This window comes from Girardinichthys multiradiatus, chromosome 7, assembly GCF_021462225.1.
Source record: "Girardinichthys multiradiatus isolate DD_20200921_A chromosome 7, DD_fGirMul_XY1, whole genome shotgun sequence".
Lineage (NCBI taxonomy): Eukaryota > Metazoa > Chordata > Actinopteri > Cyprinodontiformes > Goodeidae > Girardinichthys > Girardinichthys multiradiatus.
In genome coordinates this window covers 38729591-38737527 of record NC_061800.1, presented here as the reverse complement: position 1 = coordinate 38737527, position 7937 = coordinate 38729591, and positions in this window count along the sequence as shown.

Sequence of the window (7937 nt, the reverse complement as noted above, 5' to 3'; positions counted from 1 at the left end):
TGAATGCCCGCGCTCCAAAATAGTATGCAGGCCTGCCCTTAGCGCGTGTCTTTTGGACAGCTGGCCACAGTTTCATCCTTGCATCCTTCACTTGTTGTGACAGGTCTTCAGCAAAATGAAGATTATCTTCACGTACCATCCGGTGATTTTTGGCAGCTTTCCAGATCGCCTCTTTGTATGACCTCAGAGAAAACCACACCATGATAGCTCTTGGTTTAGAAGCATTGTGCATACGCCCAAATGGTGAGCGACATCTACAGCAACACCCGGTCTCTCGGTTGTCTCGGGAAGAATCTTCTGACACAGTTTCACTACCTTTTCTCTGACATTTTCTTTTGGGTCCTCATCGACTCCATATAGTTGCAGGGTCCATCTTCTTATATAGATTTCCAACTCTTCAGAGCGTGCTTTGAGTCTTTCAACTATCCCTTCTTTCTCCTTCAGGCAGGCATTTATTGCCTCTACTTTCTTCTGGGTGTCTTTTAACTCGTTACATACAAAGTCCACAGTCTTTTTCAGACCTTCTATTTTCATAGAGTTCTCGACTATTTTCTCGCTCACCATTTTCTCGAGGGTGTCAGAATGGTCGTTTATGAGTTTGGAGAGGGTGGCAATTACAGCATCCTGCTGCGAGTAATTCCTCTCTGTTACATAAAGAACTTTTTCTGCAGCGGGAGACTTGGAAGGGATGACTGGTAGTGGTGGAAACTCCATATATCCGACGAGGGAAAGCTTACCGGAGTGAGTGCTTGCATAATCATGGCGTGAGGATATCAGAGGGTTGCTTGATGAGGCACCAAGTAGGTTTGCTTTGGCTTTCTGCATTTTTTTCCTTTCACGGCTCGACATTTATGTCTATGAAATACCTGTAGCAAGACCGCAGGCGTTTTATACAAATTTCAGGTGAGCTTTAGTGGTTACAAGTTTTATTTGTCTAGAGCTCAGTTGAGTTAAACCTACTCGGCAGCCATCTTGGACCTTACTACCAATTTTATAACCTCCACGGGAATTACGTGACCGAAAAGTGTCATAAGAGGATGTGCAATACATCCCTGCAAAGGTGGGACTCTCTACTTTCCATTGGTACCAAAAAAGACGGGGTGGGGAAAACGGCATGTGTTTCCTGTAGCATTTTACATGTAGACTCAGATGTGCCTGACGGACCCCTAAACATGGTCTTGTGTGTTTAAATTGCGGTAAAACCAAAAGTATTTAAGATAAATTTAAGAGAGAAAAAAATCTGGCCTTCTTTGACTGACTTTTAGAAACGATGAAAAACTAGCATCCCTCCTCTCAACCGGCGGGTTCGTCGGGCTCATGGCTTTTGTGCATACAGGTTAAATAAATAAGTCATGAATAAATGACCAAAAAAACAAACAAAAAACACATTCTCATGGAGAAGTATTAAAAAAACAAGAGGGGACGGCAAGAATCCAGCAAAGTTTTCCTAAAGCCGGAACCCTTTTGTTTATTCAGATGGGTCTTTCCTTTTAGTTGCATTTTATCATTTATTTTGTAGCACTCTGTTCTTCTGTTTTTTTTAGAAGCTGTTGCTTCTTTTTTGCTGTGCCTGGTACAGTGTGCCATATAAATAAACTTTTGATATAATTTAGCTTTTGTCATTAGTAATTTATTTTACAAATAAGTAACTTTAGAAATTTCTGCAACAAAATCTGAGGAGCCACTTGGGAGCCAAAAGAGACGGACTTTTATAGTGAGCCGATACCAAAGAGCCGGTTCTCTAAAAAGAGTCTGGACTAGAATCTACACCTCTGCTATCTATCTATCTATCTATCTATCTATCTATCTATCTATCTATCTATCTATCTATCTATCTATCTATCTATCTATCTATCTGTCTATCTGTCTGTCTGTCTGTCTGTCTGTCTGTCTGTCTGTCAATCCTATATACATGAAACAGAGCATATAAAATATAGTGTCTAATTTAGACACCAATACTGATACAATACTTTACTTTAAATATCATGATCTTTGAATACTTTTATGATTTTCTCTTCAGTTAATTACAAGTTATCATCATTATTATGATAAAACAAAGGACATATATTTTAGCAATACTAGCCTTGTAATTACTTGGTATTGGATCAATACCAAAATTCTAAGCATTGCACACCTCCAAACAAAGCCCAGACTGAATGGACTATGAGTTATCCGTTTAGAGCTCAGTCTAAGTATACTGTGGAGCTGTTTCGACCTTTGTCACAGCTTGGTGGACAAAGTGCATGTTGGGAGTACAGAATCCTCCCCCCTTTTCCATTCAGCAATGCGGGAAGCAATAGACCCGGAAGATGAAGGACATCCGAAGGTTGGAAGTTAGAACTGAAATAAATTATTGGCTGATAACTACGTTTTCCATTGTTTGATTTGATATTAGATTTGATAATAGAAACATCGATTTGCATTCTGCTGTTAATCCTCGATCAGTAGCCACAGATACTACTGTGTATTAAAATTAAAGTATTTAAATTTGTTGGTTTTTTTCCTTAGTTCTTGTATTTATTATTCCGTACATCAGGATATAGAATAGGCAGGCTAGAATGTTTAAGCTTGAACACTTGTCAGTTTGAGCTACAATGACTTGTTGCTACATTCAAAATCATCAGAATCATCTATGAATATGTCGCTAAATTCTGTCCGCCTGAAATATGCCGCCCTGCTGTGTTGCGAGCGCTAACAGATGCCAAAGAGTGTTAAATTCAATTCTATGGTTATTAGATGTTATAATTCCAAGAGTGCTGTTGACCCTGTCCAACTGAAATATTCAGTCATATCTGACTGCTTTTAGAAAATGTCATCGTTCTGGATATTAAATCTTATTCATTAGAACTAACTTTCTGACACTAAAGAGTATTAAAACTATAATTTAAACACTGACAAATGAATGTCCCCTGAAATGCAAAGGGTTGCATTAATTTTAAAAGCTTCAGCGTTTTAAGTCAAATGCATAAATTTGATTTATATATTTGGCTAAATCTGTCCTTTATTAGATCAACCAGATATCTTGATTTCTATTTGTGGTTATTTGTAGCAAGGATGATGTAAAATTCAAAATTTTTCTTGTTAAAACAGTTGGGAGAACAGAACAGTGAGGTAGAGGGGGCACTGCGGCCAAAACGTCCATAATCTGTAGTTCATTCAACAGCAGCAGACATAATCTCACTCTCAACTTTCCATTAAACTTCAGAGCTCTTACGATAACCATACTTTCCTCAATATGCCACCATACATACCACTCTGGGTGTAATGAATGTCTATGATAATAATTTTCTGAAATAATTATTGAATTAGATTAACATTTTCATAATATTCTTTCTTTTCAGATACACCTGTAGTTTGTTGGACAAGGTCAGATGTGAAGGATTTTATTTATTTTTCAACACTAAAGGGTGTTCTTGGTTCTTGTTGTCCAGTTTTGTGCATCACTTCTCATCTTCAGCCATCTGCTGGTATGTATGGAGAACTACACCTCAACCAAGACAGCCTCAGGACTGAAACACTAAGAGAAATCCTTGGTTGAGGACATCCTGTAACTTTTTAAAATATCTATATTTTAACAAATGTTTCTCTAATTTAATGCTTTTACACATGTGCTTTGTTATTTTATTTGTTTTCTTTCCTTGGTGTCCTCTGAAGCACTTTGGTTGCCTTGTGTGTGAATGGTGCTACATAAATAAACTGGCCTTGCCTAGCTGAACAGATGATTATTTTTTCTGTTTCAAACCCCTCAAAAATAAACATTTTTGGCCTTGCTGTGGGGCTACGGCTGCAGTTGGCCAGACATAAAGCCCTGCCTGGTTATCTGGGCTAATGCTGGCTAGTCTTATTGAGGATTAGTGCTGGCGAAACAGAGCTGTGTCACCTGGCCCTCATCACACAAGAAAGAAACCATCTGGCATGACAACTAAGACTTCCTCGCCTCACAGACTTTTTAAAGCTTCATATAAAAACATGGTTTGGTTATACAGTTGCAGGTAGAAACTTACATACACTTCTCATGAACATACATTTTATAGTATTTTCGGGGTTTCAATTATTTATTCGAGCCATTCTTTTTATAATGCTGGACTGATAATACAACTTCGATGAATCGGAAAAAACTAGAATTTCATCCACGTTTGAATTTGGGTATTTTTACTAACTCAGCCATGTTCATATTATATTCAGACCCATTCAATTAATTAGAATAGTGTTAAAAAGTTCATTTCAGTAACTTAGGTCATTAAGAGACACATTATATTGATTATCTGCACACAAACCGATTAGAGAATTAGATCAAATAAATAAAAAACAATTTTTATAATACAGAAATGTGGGCTTTTTGAAAGGTGTTTTATATATGCTTAAAGGTTATTTAAAAAAATACTTGATCTGACAATCTTCATTGGAACACATATAAAATTTTTTTGAATAGGACTCTGTATGTGTACACCTACACTCACCGGCTACTTTATTAAATACACCTGTCCAACTGCTCGTTAACGCAAATTTCTACTCAGCCAATCACATGGCAGCAACTCAATGCATTTAGGCATGTAAACATGGTCAAGACAATCTGCTGCAGCATCAGAATGGGGAAGAAAGGTGATTTAAGTGACTTTGAACATGGCATGGTTGTTGGTGCAGACGTGCTGGTCAGAGTATTTCACAAACTGCTGATCTACTGGGATTTTCACGCACTACCATCTCTAGGGTTTATAGAGAATGGTCCAAAAAAGAGAAAATATCCAGTAAGCGGCAGTTCTGTGGGCACAAATGCCTTGTTGATGCCAGAGGTCAGAGGAAAATGACCAGACTGGTTCGAGCTGATAGAAAGGCAACAGTAACTCAAATAACAACTCGTTACAACCAAGGCATGCAAAAGAGCATCTCTGAGCGCACGTCGAACATTGAAGCGGATGGGCTACAGCAGCAGAAGACCACACCGGGTGCCACTCCTGTCAGCTAAGAACAGGACACTGAGGCTACAATTCGCACAGGCTCACCAAAGTTGGACAGTAGAAAATTGGAAAAACGTTGCCTGGTCTGATGAGTCTCAATTTCTGCTGCGACATTCGGATGGTTGGGTCAGAATTTGTCGTCAACAACATGAAAGCATAGATCCATCCTGCCTTGAATCAACAGTTCAGTTTGATGGTGGTGGTGTAATGGTGTGGGGTATATTTTCTTGGCACACTTTGGGCCCCTTAGTACTAACTGAGCATCGTGTCAACGCTACAGCCTACCTGAGTATTGTTGCTGACCATGTCCATCCCTTTATGACCACAGTGTGCCCATCTTCTGATGGTTACTTCCATCAGGCTAACGCACCATGTCATAAAGCACGAATCATCTCTGAGTTCACTGTACTCAAATGGTCTCCACAGTCACCAGATCTCAATCCAATAGAGCACCTTTAGGATGTGGTGGAACGAGAGATTCACATCATGGATGTGCAGCCGACAAATCTGCAGCATCTGTGTGATGCTATCATGTCAATATGGACCAAACTCTCTGAGGAATGTTTCCAGTATCTTGTTGAATCTATGCCACCAAGGATTAAGGCAGTTCTGAAGGCAAAAGGGGGTCCAACCCAGTACTAGCAAGATGTACCTGATAAAGTGGCTGGTGAGAGTGTATATATAGAAGGGATATATAGGGTGCGTAGAAGGTAGATGATCTTGCAGTCTATTGCACTGAACAAAACTGGGTGGTCCAATAGAGCAAAGCTCCAAAACACACATTAAAGTGGTTTTGGAATGGAGGCTAACATCAGACTTCTGGAAATGCCTTCTCAAATCTCTGACCTCAACTCAAGTCGGGTCTGTGCTTAAAAACATTTTTATTTATTTATTTCTTGCAGCACTAGTAGCCTTTATTCTAATTTGAAAGTAGGCAGACAGGAACTGGGGTGAAGAGAGGGGGAAGGCATGCAGCACTGGTTGCCGGGGTCGGGCCTCGAACCAGGGACACTGCGTCGAGGACTGAAGCCTCCGTATATGGGTTGCGTGCTCTACCACTATTCCGTGTGCTGTTCCTGAAAACAAACCAATTTAAATGATCTCCATTCTCTACCGATTCTGTTCAGATTAGTGGTTAAATAGCCAGCCAGAATGTTGGTTATGGCTACAAAAGGTGAGTGGCTCCTCTGCAACTTGCTACGTGACATTCAATAGTGGTTATGTATATACAGGTCCTTCTCAAAATATTAGCATATTGTGATAAAGTTAATTATTTTCCATAATGTCATGATGAAAATTTAACATTCATATATTTTAGATTCATTGCACACTAACTGAAATATTTCAGGTCTTTTATTGTCTTAATACGGATGATTTTGGCATACAGCTCATGAAAACCCAAAATTCCTATCTCACAAAATGATCATATCATTAAAAGGGTCTCTAAACGAGCTATGAACCTAATCATCTGAATCAACGAGTTAACTCTAAACACCTGCAAAAGATTCCTGAGGCCTTTAAAACTCCCAGCCTGGTTCATCACTCAAAACCCCAATCATGGGTAAGACTGCTGACCTGACTGCTGTCCAGAAGGCCACTATTGACACCCTCAAGCAAGAGGGTAAGACACAGAAAGAAATTCTGAACGAATAGGCTGTTCCCAGAGTGCTGTATCAAGGCACCTCAGTGGGAAGTCTGTGGGAAGGAAAAAGTGTGGCAGAAAACGCTGCACAACGAGAAGAGGTGACCGGACCCTGAGGAAGATTGTGGAGAAGGGCCGATTCCAGACCTTGGGGGACCTGCGGAAGCAGTGGACTGAGTCTGGAGTAGAAACATCCAGAGCCACCGTGCACAGGTGTGTGCAGGAAATGGGCTACAGGTGCCACATTCCCCAGGTCAAGCCACTTTTGAACCAGAAACAGTGGCAGAAGCACCTGACCTGGGCTACAGAGAAGCAGCACTGGACTGTTGCTCAGTGGTCCAAAGTACTGTTTTCGGATGAAAGCAAATTCTGCATGTCATTCAGAAATCAAGGTGCCAGAGTCTGGAGGAAGACTGGGGAGAAGGAAATGCCAAAATGCCAGAAGTCCAGTGTCAAGTACCCACAGTCAGTGATGGTCTGGGGTGCCGTGTCAGCTGCTGGTGTTGGTCCACTGTGTTTTATCAAGGGCAGGGTCAATGCAGCTAGCTATCAGGAGATTTTGGAGCACTTCATGCTTCCATCTGCTGAAAAGCTTTATGGAGATGAAGATTTCATTTTGCAGCACGACCTGGCACCTGCTCACAGTGCCAAAACCACTGGTAAATGGTTTACTGACCATGGTATCACTGTGCTCAATTGGCCTGCCAACTCTCCCGACCTGAACCCCATAGAGAATCTGTGGGATATTGTGAAGAGAACGTTGAGAGACTCAAGACCCAACACTCTGGATGAGCTAAAGGCCGCTATCGAAGCATCCTGGGCCTCCATAAGACCTCAGCAGTGCCACAGGCTGATTGCCTCCATGCCACGCCGCATTGAAGCAATCATTTCTGCCAAAGGATTCCCAACCAAGTATTGAGTGTATAACTGTACATGATTATTTGAAGGTTGACGTTTTTTGTATTAAAAACACTTTTCTTTTATTGGTCGGATGAAATATGCTAATTTTGTGAGATAGGAATTTTGGGTTTTCATGAGCTGTATGCCAAAATCATCCGTATTAAGACAATAAAAGACCTGAAATATTTCAGTTAGTGTGCAATGAATCTAAAATATATGAATGTTAAATTTTCATCATTACATTATGGAAAATAATGAACTTTATCACAATATGCTAATATTTTGAGAAGGACCTGTAGATGAGCCTTTATGTATGATTTTGACACTTTGTGGTATCATGGAAAAAAAATTTAACTTGGGCACCCAAGTGTTTTGTTATCAGTAAGCCCTTGAAACAATTATGTCTGCTTGTAAACATCTGACTGGAACTGTACATG